This window comes from Calonectris borealis, chromosome 2 (assembly GCF_964195595.1).
Source record: "Calonectris borealis chromosome 2, bCalBor7.hap1.2, whole genome shotgun sequence".
In the NCBI taxonomy this organism is placed as follows: Eukaryota; Metazoa; Chordata; class Aves; order Procellariiformes; family Procellariidae; genus Calonectris; species Calonectris borealis.
In genome coordinates this window covers 75550379-75567180 of record NC_134313.1, presented here as the reverse complement: position 1 = coordinate 75567180, position 16802 = coordinate 75550379, and the positions used below count along the sequence as shown (strand labels likewise).

General features: G+C 37.6%; 1 long non-coding RNA gene across 1 annotated transcript; it reads right to left on the bottom strand.

The window, feature by feature from the left end:
* Positions 1-604: 604 nt before the first annotated feature.
* LOC142078233 (uncharacterized) lies at positions 605-9721 on the bottom strand. Its single transcript, XR_012672163.1, has 3 exons — positions 9521-9721; positions 6037-6370; positions 605-786 (listed from the first exon to the last, which is right to left on the bottom strand). It is a non-coding gene; the product is annotated as an uncharacterized LOC142078233 (long non-coding RNA).
* Between the last annotated feature and the right edge of the window lie 7081 nt (positions 9722-16802).

Sequence of the window (16802 nt, the reverse complement as noted above, 5' to 3'; positions counted from 1 at the left end):
TTCAGGCAGTGCTAGGACTCTGATGGGTGGTAAGTCTGACACACGTGGCTGTGAGTAAAAGCTCAGCTTTGCCAAGAGGAGGGAAGGAAGAAGTGAGAGGGGAGTGAACTGAAATGCAACTTGTCAGCTCTGGGAGGCAAGTGATATCTTCTCCCATCTCAAATTAATTGCTTCATTATTAGGAATCTCTGATGAATTGATTTAGAGCTCATACCCTAGGGTATCCATTCATATTCACGTGGTTTGATGCACATTATTAAAGCTACCTGCTAGCTTTTAATAGCAGTGTTTTATTTTAACACAAACCATGAAAACCAGTTGTATAAGGAACAAAAAATACTTTTTATAAATTGTAGAGAAATGTTCTAGCCTAATTTTAATAATAAAACAGGACTCGTTCCTCTGTGTCCTCAGAGACCACAGCAATGCTCAGTGTACACATGTCAACCTGTAAGCAATGTTGGAAGACAACTGTCCCTGCAAATAATTCCTTCCTCACTGTGCCATCAGACAGACTACATATTCCACAGCTGCAAATGTTCCCAGATGTCTGATGTTAATCTACCATGTACCTTCGAGAGACTTTAACGAAATCAGTACCTACCTCCTCAGTAGATGAACACCTTCAAAGCACCGCCGTCATTTAATATATTTAAGTTGCTTGGTATCACAGATAACAGTAAATTTAACTTCCTCAAGAAAGAAAAGTAGCCTTTTTTTTCTTTCATGGCACTTGTCACACAGCAGAGAGCAGGGATTAGTGCAAGTAGCAGCCATGGTACAATCCTAAGGGTTTAAAGAACATTTTTTACATTCAAATGCTTTACAAATCTGATCTAATAAAGTCCCCTGCATGGAAGAAAGGAAGCAGCATTATAGATACATAGAAAAAGTCAAGAATTGTAAGGCAAACAGATTAAATGATATCGCAGACACTAGATTAGAACTGTAAATCAATACTACAGATTTCCAGCCCTGTTGTCAACTACTATTTTTCAGTTGGTGGTTTGCAGAATCTGGGGGGTGCTTTATGAAGAAATTCTGACTAATCCATGAAAGAAGACAAAGAAAAGCTGGTTAATTTATATTATTCAGCAATGTGGGCAGGTGATAACTCTAGAAGAGACCTGACCTTGAAAAAGGTAGAAGACCACAGACTGAAACCAGGAAGTTTGCTTTCATGTTTTAAAACCTAACAGTAGCTGTTTTCTATTACAAAAACCTGCAAGAAACATATGCTTATCTACACAATTAATTATCCTGTATCTTTAAAAAAAGTTACATGCTCAAACCTAGCAACCTACATATTCTAATCTAATCCGCTTACATGACAATACAGTATTTGCAGTGACATTCTAAATACACCATCATACTTGTGCAAAAACACTGCCATAGAATTTACGGTAAGTTATTACCATTTATTAGTCAAATCTCAGGTCAGATACATGAGCTGGAGACTAACTTATTCTCATTGTCTGGGTTCATATTTTACTAGTCACTTTTTCAAAGTTGAGGACCATAAACCACACCAAATTTACTTTGAAATATTCTGGCTTATATAATTAATTCTCTGGCTAGATTAATATACAGTAATCACTGGTATAAACCACATCAAAAGTGTAATTGAACTGTAATTGCCAAGTGTTACATTGTAATTACGGTCACCGAGTGATAAGGTACAATTATTAAATTAAAATATTAGATGCTTGTGTGTAGATGATATTATTACTTTCTGGTTAAGATGTTACTGTATCTCTGTCACTAAACTTCATTTTTCCAGAAACACCCTTTTTCCAGAGAAAGAGTCTTCAGTCTTTTTTCCATCCTGGTTTCATTGTTGCCCATAAAAACAGCCAAACAACAGTAACAAGAATTATTAGAACTGACCTGTAGATTTTTTAAGACTGTGTTGCAAGGAAGGATAGGATATTTGGAATGGATATGGGAAGATGGATATTTGCAGTGCTACTGGAAGAGGAGGTGGTCTAGAGTGTGGATTTATAGGGAACAGAAGAACGACTGCCTATGTGATAGGAACAAGCATCCAAGATTTCAAAAGGAAGCCAGTGACGCCTCAATTATACATTCAACTGGTCAAAACCAGTCAAAGCAGGAGGGGGCAAAACAGGCCCACATCCTTCATTGTTTGTATGTAATCAAAGCACTATAATCTAGGGGCGAATCAGTACAAGTTTTCAGGAAGTCTGCTTTCCCTTTTCATGGTGATAGCCATGGCACTAATGTGATACAGGCTCTGTCTAGTTCTGCTTTCTGTTGTGATGCTCCAGTTGAACAAATGAAACAAATAATAGCATGCAAGTACCCAAATTCCTCCTCTTGGTGAGCTGCTCACAACATACAGAACAAATGCAGAACGCAAATTAATATGCAGTAATTCTATCAGATACTACATGTCAAATGTCATATAGAGTAGTTATCATTCACGATTCAGCCAAAACCAGTCACGACTAGCGCAATCTGTAATCTCTGTAAAATAAATCTTCAGAACAAATCTAGTTTAATATAAAAAAGCCTTCTCTCCTATAGCAAATCACAAGTTTGTATTCTCTTTTTATGCCAGATAATTAACTTCTTTGTGAGACATCTAATTCTTCTAAAAATATGTAGAACTATATGATTAATCAGTGCACATTAAATACAAATAATCTCTTTATAAAGCAGTCCTCTCTAATCTAGATATGAGTTACTAGTTACAACTATATAAAATTAATATAGCCTGAAACAATATACGTTATTGGTTATACAGTATGACAACGCACATTTAAATTCTTTTGACCTATTTTATGTGGGTGGGTTTCTTGTTTGTGCACATGTGGCTCCAATTTCGTTTCTTTTCCAAAGCACAGTTACTTTTCACAGTTTTTCTTTATGCTTTTCTACTTACTTGGCTAACAGAACACAGGTCCATTTTGTAAGAATCAGAGTCCTGAAGTCTTGTCTGGAGCATGCTTGGTGTCATCGAGACTAACTAGGAGGCATTAAATAAAACTTTTGCAGACCATGCCTTTCAGCCCGGACTACTGAAAGCTCCTGATCTACTCTATCGTTATAGATGGAACATAGCTACAACAATGATTCTTTAAGAGCAACGAAATAACAGAGATTTACTGTTCACTGAGCATATTACTTCTCTTTGTCTATGTTGAACCTTCCACCTTTTTATCTAGCTTATCTATTTTAACTATCAGTTGGGGAGGTAGGATGATTTCATTACTAATATTTTTGTATTACAACCATGCATGAGGACTTCTCTGGATTCCAGCTACTAACATAGCAAATATAAGTAGCAAGAACAACACTGTTCACATGCCTAAAAAGCCTCTATTGCTAAATAGCTAACTATAGAGTTGGCTTCCATACATCTCCTCTCTATACTGTAATCTACTCTATTGATTCTGGTTTTGTATGTAAGAATACATTGCACATATAGTATGTGCCATGTGAGGAAATACACTAAGCTGGAGCCCAAGATTAACAGGGTTTTTTTATTTTTATCTGTTTGCCATGCCAAAAAGTTCAGGATCTTTTTCCAAAACCAATGTAACAGAAACACAGAATTCATAAAGCATCACTTTGGTCACCTACAGCATCACGTTGGTCACCTTCATCCCAGGATAGGAGTGCTTTTACAAATGTTATGGATTCTAATTTTAAATACACAAAATATTTTTATGCCACTGCTTCCCATGGTTAATTCCTCAGCCCAGAAGAAAGATTTGTTACTTAGACTGAACAGCCTTTTTACCTTGAATTATTTTAACCAGCAAAACATCTTCTCTTATGCTTAGATAACTATCTACTTTGCTATATTTAATCTAATATAGGTGTGGACATCTGATTAGCCAATGCATATTTAATTCATCTAATCCCCCTTGTAAACCAGTCTTCCAGTTCTCCCTAATCTAAGTATAATTAGCCTCTGATTGCAATTAGATCAAATTAACACATCTTTAAGAAATATACATCATGAATTATGTTCTAGGAAAATATGTGATAATATTCATTTTAATTGGGTGGATGTCTTGATTTCATGCATGTGGCTGTGTTTTAATTTCTTTTTAAAGCAAAGACAGTGCTTATGTAAGTCATCATTGAGTTCTGGAGTCTGACAGCTTCTAAGATTTGATATGAGAAGTATATATAGAACAATTTCAGATGTAAAAATATTCTTGCAAAAATGCTTTAAGAATTCATTTCAGGAGTGAATCTACAAATTCACATCTGCTGTCAATTACACTGCTGTTATCTGCATGATGGCCATTTTTTCTAGACACTGGACAGAGACCACCACCCAACCTATCACAAAATCCCTTCAGACACACGTCAAAAAAAGTGAAAGGTTTTCTAATTTTCTCTGAGACATCAAGTTTACACTGCTGCATTTTTTTTAACATGAATACTGGACCTCTATTTTGCTCTACACATTCATTAAAATGTTAAAATAAAGTATTTCCAATATGTATTTTTCAAAACTATATTAGATGGAATAAACTCCAAGATTGTTTTTTGTTGGTTGGTGTTTTTTTGTTTTTTTTTTCCTAAGATCTTTAATTGACAAAGAATATTTTACATTCTCATAGGCCTACAGATATAACTTAAGTATTATTTGGACATTATATCACACAAGCTGATAAAACTTCTACTGTTCTCTGCCATCCTAGCTTATTAAATTTTTATTGCTTCCTATACCACATAGACGAAAATTCTGAAAGCCACAGAGAAAAGACACCTTCTAACATTATTACCTTAGCCCTTACTGACCAGAAAAGCTCACACTTGCCCCTTTAAATAGCATATTTCTTTCCATTTGATTTTCAAATCCTAGCAATAAAATGCTTATCATGATAAATAAACAACAAAAAGAAGGAATTCTCATTATCAAAACTATAAGTAAAGAGGCTATCACATAATTAACAGAAACAGAAAAATGTTCAACACCAGTATTCATCATTTCAATACTGTGACATTAGTCAATTTAGTACTACGGCAAGATAATTTTAGAGATAAGTAATTAAAACCACAGTCTACATTCAAGCTGAGGAAAAAATACCTTGTCTTCAAAATGGGAAGGAAGCAGATTCGCTTTTGATAGCAGCCCATGTAAGCATGGGCTAAATCTCTACATTTTTGAAAAAGCTATTCCCCTAAACAGGACCTATATAGTTTTTCCTATTAATTACTATCCTAGTAGTTTTAATATCATCTGCTTATAAGCAATAATATATATCACATTCTTCTACATAATTACCTAGGAAAGAATAGGTGTTTTGAAGATATACTTCCAAAGAAAAAACTGTGCAACTTATCTTACTAAAACCTGAATCTAGGATACGCAGATACAAAGAGTCAGAGGTAACTTGTTGGCCTAGGGAAGCTCCTAGGATAATATGCACATAACTTCTCAGGTTACTGCAGGGCCTTCTTTCCTCTCCGACCCCTTTTATTTTACTACTAAGAGTAAAGAATAATTTTGATCAAGAGAGTGCATTATCACCTGTGTTTTGCACAGCGATGAAATTACAACCTTGCCTCAATTTTCCAGATGTCATCTTGAGTAGCAAAATGCTGTTTGGCATTAGCTACAGATGCTCAGACTATACGATAGAAGGTTGTGCACAATATGGAAACCACGGCCACTGCAAATACCAAAGCTTCTCTCTTTACAAACCTTTGCACACAATCCCCAAATTCATCGCTTAAGTGAGTAGAGCAAAACACATCTTAACTTCAACACAAAAGCCTTTTCAGACCTTTAAACTAAAGAAATACATCCACCTTTACATACATATATTTATCTATGTGTACAGATGGCTGTCACACATCACAGAGCTCTGTCCTGCGACAGCTAAAACCCAAGCAGATTTTCTTCTGGTTTGTATCTAAAAATAATAAAATGCTATATTAAACTACAACCCCTTCCAAGTAAAATGGAATCATGCAAATCCCTTAAATAACCAGATCTGTATAATTCACATCTGGGAGGAGCCTTTGCTTCTCCTTTCTGTTCTGTCTTACCTTTCTGAGGTCAAAGATCAGTTGATTCTCTCATTATCATCTCAACTCCACAGAAGCCTTCATTATGATCTGATTCGTATCAGCAGATATTCTTCCATTTCTCTGCTACCCAATTCCACACCAATACCCATCTCTATTTTAATGACCCAGGTGGTGTGTTTCTCCTTTACTTTTTTTTTTATCAGAAGATTATGAGGTTGCCAGGAGCCAGGCTTTACAAAAGTAGTGTGATAAGAAGGAAGTCTCCATCATTCACAATTTTCTCTTCTTTCTTTCTCCTCCTATTCCTTCTGTGGAACACATACCACTTCAGGTGTCAACATCATAGATGCCACTACAACAAGAAGATATTGTGAACATGTAAATGAGTGCAGTCAACAAGTTCTTTAATGCACAAAAATCTTGAGTTACCTCTTACGGAGAGCTCATCAGTGATGGTAAATTCATTAAGCTAACTAAGTAGATAAAGTTACGCCCACACACATCATGATGTTTATTCCATTTTTATAAATTTCCCAAAAGTAACAGTCCAGTGTACTTTTAAATCACAGTAATAACACTGTGATAGTAAGGGGAATCCATTTAAACAAAAAAATCCATATCTGTGTTTATGGAGGGTGGGAGCTATTTGGGGGAGGGGTTTAAACATTTCCATGTAAAGATCTGGCAAATAAAGTCAAGATGATTTACCTCTTTCAGTCACAACTCTAAAAACCACCTAAAGTAGACTCAAAAAGGCTGGATTTTATTCTTCAACGTATGATTAAAAAAAGTAATTCTAGCTGAAATGCAAATATGCAGCAACATACACAGCAGTATTTACGATTTATGATGTCTCTAGAATTTTTAATCTGGAAAAAATTTACACTATAAGTGAAAGTTATAGTGCAGGATCATTGCCACTCCAAAGTTTGTAAAGGATGCTCTAAGTCTTTCAAAAGACACAATGCAATCCTCCTCAGCTTAATGATGGTTAAGTGAGTCTCTCACCTAGAAATAATTTATGCATTCACAATCAGTCAAACAGAATTTCTGTTTTCTGTAGCATTTATCTCTCTAACGAGACATGTTGCATTCCTCATATTACAGTGGAATCTCAGAATCAACACTGATGTCTTGAAAATGGTTTGGCTTATCTATCAGTAAACTGACCACCACCACTAACAACAACACTCACACTTGATCTAAGATGAATACCAAATTAACTAATTTAATTCTGGATGTAAACATCAGGGGTTCATAACATAATTTTCTTTGGGCAGCCAATAAGCAGGTTAATGACTTCAAAGCATAGATAGCAGTTTCATAAGTAGCGCAAGATCAGAAACATAAAGAGTCTTTTCATTATTTTGTTCTCTGACTATGGTTTAAGGAAGAACGTCCTGCAATGTAAAGAGACACAAATCTCTGAATGGCCTCTGTCATCCTAAAATAAGTAGCTGTACTGGTGAGAAGAAGCTGAAGGTACCCAGACCATACGCAGACCATAATGACACCCTACACATACAGTTTTAAAGACAGCTAAAAGAAAGGTGATGTGAATTTCAGCCACCTATGTACGAACAATAAAGAGAAAAAAAACCTGTGGAATATAATTATCAGATAAGAGCCAGTTCACTGAATTCATGCTGGTCACTCTTCTGCTAGAAAAAAACGTCTACAGCCAAAGAGAAACAGGGGCTTAAGATCACAATTATTTCATGAAATTTATATACAATCAAAATAAGCAGCAGCTAGTAGTTGTTCAGACACCATATAAAAAAAGACATTAGCAAATATATTAAAAATATATGAACATAAATGTGCAATGCTGAACAGCAGCAGAACAATGATAAAGTTGAAGTTTCATAGTGCTTTACAGAAATTTTCCCAGGAAATTAATTCTGAGGCTTAGCCTTGATAACTTTGGTATGTGAACTGTGCACTTGTAATTAAGAGATGGCAATAATGAATTGAGGCTTCAAATCACTGGCATCCAAAATTCCAGAAAATCTCAATAAACTATTTGCAAAACATTCCATAGACAGTTTACTAAATAAATATTTGTCCAACTGGGCAATAAAACTAGTAAGAGAGTTTCACTGAAATCAGAAAGGAGTACATTTGAAGTTTTCACCACCATAGGAAATTGAATTAATATAGTCTAAATACAGTATGTGTTCAATTATGACACAAATTAAGGCCTAAAGTTAAGTATTAAAGGATAAAGCCAGCTCATGAAAGAGCTGAAATTGAATTTAAGATCATACCATGAATACACTTCTCCTTACTTTTACAACTGCATGAAAGAGCATTTTGACAACCAATAAAAATTGCAAGTTCAAAAAAATAGAATCTAATTCACAAACAAGGATTTGATACTTGACAGTCACTGCACGAGAAACAGCGCTCCAAAACCAACTAACAGCAGTTCAAGTGTCATCCAGGACTGATTTGTACATCTTGAAGTTGTGTGAGGACTAAAGCATTTTCTTCAATAGGAGAAGAGTACTTGAACTCTAGACAAACTGAGCAAACACATGCAGTTCAACCTGGTGGAATAATGAAGTGGATGAACTACAGCCACATTGAGACCAGTAAGAAAAATATGTTCTAATAAGCACGTAGTATGTTGAGCCACTAAGAATGCTCATTACTCCCCAGTGTATGGTAGATTGAAGTGAACTGTTTACCCAAAATTACCCAGCATCTGTCATGTGCCAATGACAATTTTTATCAACTTTCTTAATTGAGAACAGCATCATCGCCTGCACCAGACTATTTGAAGCAACACAGAATGATTTTAGCCTTCCTTTTACTCTTGGCAATATTTTCAAAGTTATGACATATTAAAAAAAGCAATTTTTGTGGACCTACCGTAATATAAGATTTGAACCACATAGCTTAACCTGATTAAAAATACACTTATCTACATTAAACAGAAATAAGAAACAGTAGATAGGAGAAAATGCATCATCATCATCTGCAAAAGAACATGGTAATTTTAAGCTCTTCTTTTTGTTATTAGTTTTTGAGGAAGTATCAATCTATTCTTTCATAGGCAGTAGCTGAGCAACTGCTTATGATACAAGAAAGCCCCTCTATGTTAGAACACGTTTATGCAAACATTGTCACTAGGAAGTGGAGGGGAATTTGGGGGGTTGTGGAGAAGGGAGGGAGGAGGAATTTCTTGTAACTGCACTTCACTGAGTGAGGAGGGAAGGAAGGAGGAATCCAGTCAGTGTGGGGTCCTGAATTTTCAAGGCTTCTAGGAAAAGATGGTCTAAATAAAATAATACTAAATAACAATGCCCAGGACATCAAATGGTCATCTACCCCATTCCCCATGCTTCCCTTTCCTTTACAGTGATGAAAAGTTGAGGGGAAGTAAACTTGGGTCACCTTAAGAAGTACCTATCTTCTCATTTTTCAATATCCAACCAACTATACAGACCAGCAAGCGAGGAGATAGTGAAATCAGTCTCTAGCCATCTGCTCTCCGTACCTGTTTAATCACAGAAACATCCAGAGATGAAGAGGCCAGCAGCCAGCATTCAATAACCTTGTGGCAGGATGGAAGCAAAGGAGAAATTTTGTTTCTTTCAGATAACCCAGTTGGGCTATAGCAAATCATAAATCAAATAGAGACAAGTGCATGCAGAAAGGTTTGTCTGATTTGAATCAAGAAGCAACTGTTCTTAACTACCTGTAATAAATGGAAAAATAAAAGTAATAGGAATAATAGCAATATTATGTCATAATCCAGTAAATTCAGAGTTCAAAGTACACATATTTAAAATAATACAAAGAAGAAAATTTAGAAAAATATCTGTACTGAAATTTATAAATTTATAAATACCATTCCAATATTATCTAAAGAAATATTTAATTCTTTTTTGTAGATCTTTTCCTAAAAACAACATAAAAATCAGTCTTAATTTATTCTATTAAAACTGATGAGATTGAATACAAAAAAGATCAATTTTTCTAGTTTTCTAGTTTCTAGTTAACTCTTGACATTCAGTAATTCAAAAGATGCCCTTTCACACACACACATGTATAGGGGGTTTATATTCAGTCAGCACATTCAAACTGAAGCAGTCCTTTTTCTGTCCTCAAATAATGTAGCAGTAAACAGCTGCAAAAACTAACCATTTCCTTACACATAAGTATTTATATATTTCTTCTACATTATGTCTCATTGTTTAAACATACTGATTTTCATACATTCTTTTATGCTTAATTTTGTTAGCCCTGTAACCAAAGAAGCTAATAAGAGAGAAGAGCCTTATGGCTGTAGAGAAAAATGAAAACAGCAAACTCCTTTTACAAAAGGCTTCTAATTAGAAACAAGACCATAGTAAAAAGAAGTAAAGAACTTGATCAGAAACAAAAAGAACAACTGTGGAAGACATTTGAGACTATATAAGTATACAACACAAGTTTGTTCTACTACATTTTCCATTCATCAAAGCAGCAGAAAGTAACAAGCCTGATTAGAATGAAGAAGTGCATATTTAGTGTCAGTGAGAGAAATATGACAGAACGGAGGCTCCCCTGTAAGCCAGAAGATAAATTCTGTCTTTCATTTTTTATCACAAGCATGTGAGGATTTGCTTCAGGTAACTTGTCTGATAAGGGTTAATTACCTCTCTGTATTTACATTAATATGTTTCTAGGCAGATTTAGTAGTGCTTACACAGCACCACCAGCTGAATCTGCTTGCTCAGAGACATGGAGAAAACGTGACTAATCAAACCCCTGACGCGCATCAGGCATTGCACCTACTGTTTGTTTCCTGGGCTGATTTACAATGAAATCTTAGGAATCATTACTGATGCATAAAACCACTGACACTTGTCTTTACAGCCAAGTATTGTCTGCTTAAGTATGCACCAATATTCTTTCTGAACTTCGTTATTTTATGCAGGTCAGAGAGTCTCAAAAATGCTGTTTTCTCTATAAGAGGTAACACACAGCACCACTCTAATGGTGGGCTGCAGGTTAGATGGCTGTGTGCCTTTTAGCACATACTAAATGATGTCTAAGCTTATAGTGTGAGAATTTTCATGTTTTGTACTTACTGAAATACCTGTTAAAGTCGTACAGGATATCCCTGCAAAAATGGTATCAGAACAGATTTGGACCTCTTTACAGGGTGCATAAAAAGGAAAATGTTATCAAACAAAAATAAGCCATCAAAATTAAGTACTCCAGCAGAAATACATTAGCAATAATGCAAACTGTAGCATTAAGAACTACAAAATAGTTTAGCCTGTATTGGTGATAATTCATTTAAAAAAAAAGTCTTCAAAAGTTTCTGTCTCAGAAAGCTAAATGCCTATCCAATCAGAACTAAATGGCCAAACAGAATGGTTTTATGACAGCTGTATCAATGAACCTACACAGTTCATGGTCTTCACAAGTGCAAGATGGTTTCCTTAGATGCATCTCTGGAATCCTCTAATTCTAATTCTTATTGTAACTGAATTACAATTGTCAAGTTTCAAACCTACTCCAATCAACTGTTTCGGACAAGTAGTGTATTCACAAGACTTTTAATATGATTAAGACTGAAACTGAGGCCTCAGCACACAAGAGATACCTCAACATTTTTCTTCTAGCATTTCTTGTTCTGTTCCAGAAGTTGTCTATCTGACATGTCCATTTCCCAAAGGTAGCATAAGTTCTACAGAAATCAGGAAAAAAATAAACTGTGAGGAAAGGCTTCCTATGGAGGATTCCTCCTGAGAAGGTTTAAGGTGTTCTCAAAAGACATACTAGCTGACTAGTTGACTCTTATCAGTTTTAAAAACAGTATCTCAGGATAAGAAAAGAGAGAAGAGAGAAATATTAGTCCCCAAAGGAAGAAAACAAGAATAGGAAGTGCAGAGTCAGGTATAAGCCACCTTCTAAGAGCGCTGGGGGAATCCAATGGAGGCAAAGGGGAGGTGGCCATTAGGGGAAGTTTGGACCTAACTAGATGGAACAGGGACAAAGTCAAATATATTTGAGCAGACCAAATAGAGAGAGGAGCACTGGCATATGGCCTGGTTTAACATTAACTGGGACTAAGAGGTTAAGATACAAACTTGCAGGCCTTGCAGTCAAAGATCACAACTTTTGAAAGGAAAAGCCTCCTTAAACCTTTCTTTGTCAAATGAATAAACAAGCAAGCAAGGGAGAGATGATGCCAAAATATTGGTTAATGAAGTAATTATGGGAAACTTGTAGGGCTGGTGACAGAGGACTCTTTGAACTTTCATAGTGTGCTTTGAGTCTTTCTTGGCTATTTCTTTTCCATACTTCTCCAATTAAACATACAAAAAGTTTAATTTCTGTTCTGAACACTTGGCGGTATGTAGCAAGGTATTATAATATAATATAATATAATTGTATAAAAATGCTCTCAAAATTGTTTTATTTTCAATATTTAAATGAGTCACACAGATATAGAATCATAGAATCATAGAATCATTAAGGTTGGAAAAGACCTCTAAGATCATCGTGTCCAACCGTCAACCCAACACACCATGCCCACTACACCATGTCCCTAAGCGCCTCATCTACACGTCTTTTAAATACTTCCAGGGATGGTGACTCCACCACTTCCCTGGGCAGCCTGTTCCAATGCTTGACCACTCTTTCAGTAAAGAAATTTCTCCTAATGTCCAATCTAAACCTCCCCTGGCGCAACTTGAGGCCATTTCCTCTCGTCCTATCGCTAGTTACTTGGGAGAAGAGACCAACACCCACCTTGCTACAACCTCCTTTCAGGTAGCGGTAGAGCGCGATGAGGTCTCCCCTCAGCCTCCTCTTCTCCAGGCTAAACAACCCCAGTTCCCTCAGCCGCTCCTCATAAGACTTGTGCTCCAGACCCTTCACCAGCTTCGTTGCCCTTCTCTGGACACGCTCCAGCACCTCCATGTCCTTCTTGTAGTGAGGGGCCCAAAAGTGAACACAGTATTCGAGGTGCGGCCTCACCAGTGCCGAGTACAGGGGCACGATCACCTCCCTGCTCCCGCTGGCCACACTATTTCTGATACAGGCCAGGATGTCGTTGGCCTTCTTGGCCACCTGGGCACACTGACGGCTCATGTTCAGCCGCCTGTCAACCAGCACCCCCAGGTCCTTTTCCTCTGGGCAGCTTTCCAGCCACTCTTCCCCAAGCCTGTAGCGTTGCCTGGGGTTGTTGTGGCCGAAGTGCAGGACCCGGCACTTGGCCTTGTTGAACCTCATACAACTGGCCTCAGCCCATCGATCCAGCCTGTCCAGGTCCCTCTGCAGAGCCTTCCTACCCTCCAGCAGATCAACACTCCTGCCCAACTTGGTGTCGTCTGCAAACTTACTGAGGGAGCACTCGATCCCCTCGTCCAGATCGTTGATAAAGATATTGAACAGGACCGGCCCCAGTACTGAGCCCTGGGGAACACCGCCCGTGACCGGCCGCCAACTGGATTTAACTCCGTTGACCACAACTCTCTGGGCCCGGCCGTCCAGCCAGTTTTTCACCCAGCGAAGAGTGCACCTGTCTAAGCCGTGAGCCGCCAGCTTCTCTAGGAGAATGCTGTGGGAGACAGTGTCAAAGGCTTTACTGAAGTCCAGGCAGACCACATCCACAGCCTTTTCCTCACCCACGAGGCGGGTCACCTGCTCATAGAAGGAGATCAGGTTGGTCAGCAGGACCTGCCTTCCATGAACCTGTGCTGGCTGGGCCTGATCCCCTGGTTGTCCCGCACATGGCTCGTCAGCGCCCTCAAAACGAACCACTCCATGATCTTCCCCGGCACCGAGGTCAGGCTGACCGGCCTGTAGTTCCCCGGATCCTCCTTCCGGCCCTTCTTATAGATGGGCGTCACATTGGCGAGCCTCCAGTCGTCCGGGACCTCCTCAGTTAACAGGACCGCTGGTAAATGATGGAGAGTGGCTTGGCAAGCTCCTCCACCAGCTCCCTCAGTACCCTCGGGTGGATCCCATCCGGCCCCATAGACTTGTGAGCGTCCAGGTGGCGTAGCAGGTCATTAACTTCTTCCTCTTGAATTATGGGGGGTTTATCCTGCTTGTCGTCCTTGTCTTCCAGCTCAGGGGGCTGAGTACCCTGAGGATAACTGCTCTGACTACTAAAGACTGAGGCAAAGAAGGCGTTGAGTACCTCAGCCTTATCCTCATCCTTGGTGGCAACGTTCCCCTCCGCATCCAATAGAGGATGGAGATTCTCCTTGGCTCTCCTTTTGTCATTAATATACTTGTAAAAGCATTTTTTGTTGTCTCTCAAGACAGTGGCCATTAACAATGTTAATTGGTACAAATTTAGGACCTTTGGCAAATCAAGACAGAATCCTTCACTGGGTGAGGGATCCAAATGTGAGGAAGAAGATTTGACATAACTTTCCTTTGGCTCTCAGAAATTACTTGCTTTCCTTCTTGTACAAGTTCTCCACCAGGGTCAGTTCTTAATTCTTGGAAAATTTCTTTAAATTTTTATTTTAAAACTTAAATTATATTTTAACTGCTCTTAACTGTTTTATCTTCGGGAAATCCCTTGGGTCCAACTGAATCCAAAATTTTTCTTTTTCCCCCAAGATGTCCAAAACGTCTTAAAAGCTGATAAAACACATGTCCTCTTTCAATTATTTACCAAAACATGATGTGAAATCATAATTCATTATTTTCCATTTCCAGATACCAATAATACTGTCAACACATAGAAGAAAGCAAGGCATGAAAACTCCAAGGGATTTTGTTCTTCCCTTTCAAAGTCCTGCAGAAACATTTACCATTATTTCTATTAAAATTGGTTTCCTACCATGCACACACAGAGAATATTACAGCAATTTTCCTTTCAATTTTTTTTAATGAAAATCGGAAATATATAGAGTCCTAAATTGTGAGTAATGCAGTTTGCATCCTTTCCTATGCATTTCTTCCCTTCTTTTTATTATTCCAAGTGTGTCAGTCACCAAATGAAGCTATCTAGTTTTTCATCTGTGTATCCATCCAATACTATATATTACGTCCAGTGACTGTTCATTTTTTTATTAAGTCTACCAACTACCAATACATGCCTTGAAGTCATGATATGAATAAGACACCTTGTATATTTACCACTTAGGTAAAACATTACCTTTAAAAATTCTTTTCACTGACACCATTTTTAAGATTTAGAAAATACAAGCCAGGCAATTACAAGTGCCTTATATGATCTCCAATTTTACATTTGAAGAAACATCATAGTATTGACAAGTTTAGATCTATTTGTTCCAGGAAAGGCCTAAAAGATTATAACGCAGCATGTGTTTACTAACTGAAATAACAAAATTTCTGGACCAAGTAGAAATCCATATTTCTGAATTAAGAAAAACACTGGTTTAAAACTCTGGTTTTTCTAAGACTGTCCGTCTGCTTAACTCTGGTCTAGACTGAAAATACATTAAAGCATGGCTATTTTCCATGTCTAGGGAGTGCAAAAAGTGCCAAGAGAACCCCAACATTTTCATTCAGTTGTTCAGCCATACGAGTCTCAAGCCCAGCTATTCAAGTGAGTGTGGGACAAAAGGGAAATCTCCGAGAGAGAGGATAAGACTCAAAAATAGCTAGTCAGGACAGCAATCACTGTACCTCCTCTAGAACATGAGCCGGTAACGATCTCCCTCTCCCAACCTAGTATTTCTTAAAAATAAAATAAAATAAAATAAAATCAGGGTAAGCACAGAATTGTTGTAAATTTTAATATTCATGCTATATATGTTCTTATAGCACCAGAGTAGTATTTTATCATCACATTTGTTTGTGCTCTTGCTCAACATTATGCAAAACTAGGTTTTAGGTCTTTATGTAAAATCTTGGTTAAATCACACAGGTAACCTGCAAAGGATTTTAACCACCCAGCTCCTATCCAAGCTTTTAATGTCCAATGACTTCAGTGGTATCAGGATTTAAATACCTTTAGGGATCTGGATCTCAGTCGCTCAGTGCCCCCACTATTTTCCAATTACAGATTAAGAATGCAGCCCACACCGACAAGAAAGATACAAGAATTACTAGGCACGCACACGATACTTTCTTTGATAAAAGCCTTTTTTTCCCCCAGATTGTCAAACGAAAGCACAACAGTTCCATGGGAAACCTGTCCCTTTACAAGAGTCTCCAGGGAAAACAACATTTCTGTTGACAGGTAACATTTGTACTTTTCCTAGGGAGTACACTTAGGCATGAATCTAATTACATCTTTGTCAGTAAACTTACAGCTGTTGACGAACATACTGAGTGTACATCTCACTGCCTTGGCAAACACGCTGGAAACTGAGCCAACTGTTTCTAGAATAAAAAAAAATATGACTAAGGTGGCACAAGTTTTCAAGTCCATTAACGATCCATGTCCGCTACAAAATGGTACAGATGAAGGGGTGTGTGCTGTATGCCTACTCTCAGTAAATACCTTACACAAAAGAAAGTTGTTTTGAAATACACAGTGCCACTATTTTGTATCTTCAAGACAAAGAAGCAAAAGGGAAGCGCCAATTTGTGAGAGTGATGACAGGAGTTTCAGAGCCTCGCAGGACCCAAGCTCTATGTCAGCCCCAGCTCCATTATAACTTGAACTCCACCGTTGTTTCCTGAGAGAAAGGAAATGATCAGCTATAGCCTGTAATTTTCACGTACCTGGAGATTTCAATTATAGCCTTCAAAAACAAACAAGGAAAAAGCAGGGCGGGTGATAAGAACACTTTTGCTTAAAAGCTTTATTCTGTTTACTACTGGAAGGTTTCACCAGGAGCAGTGACTTT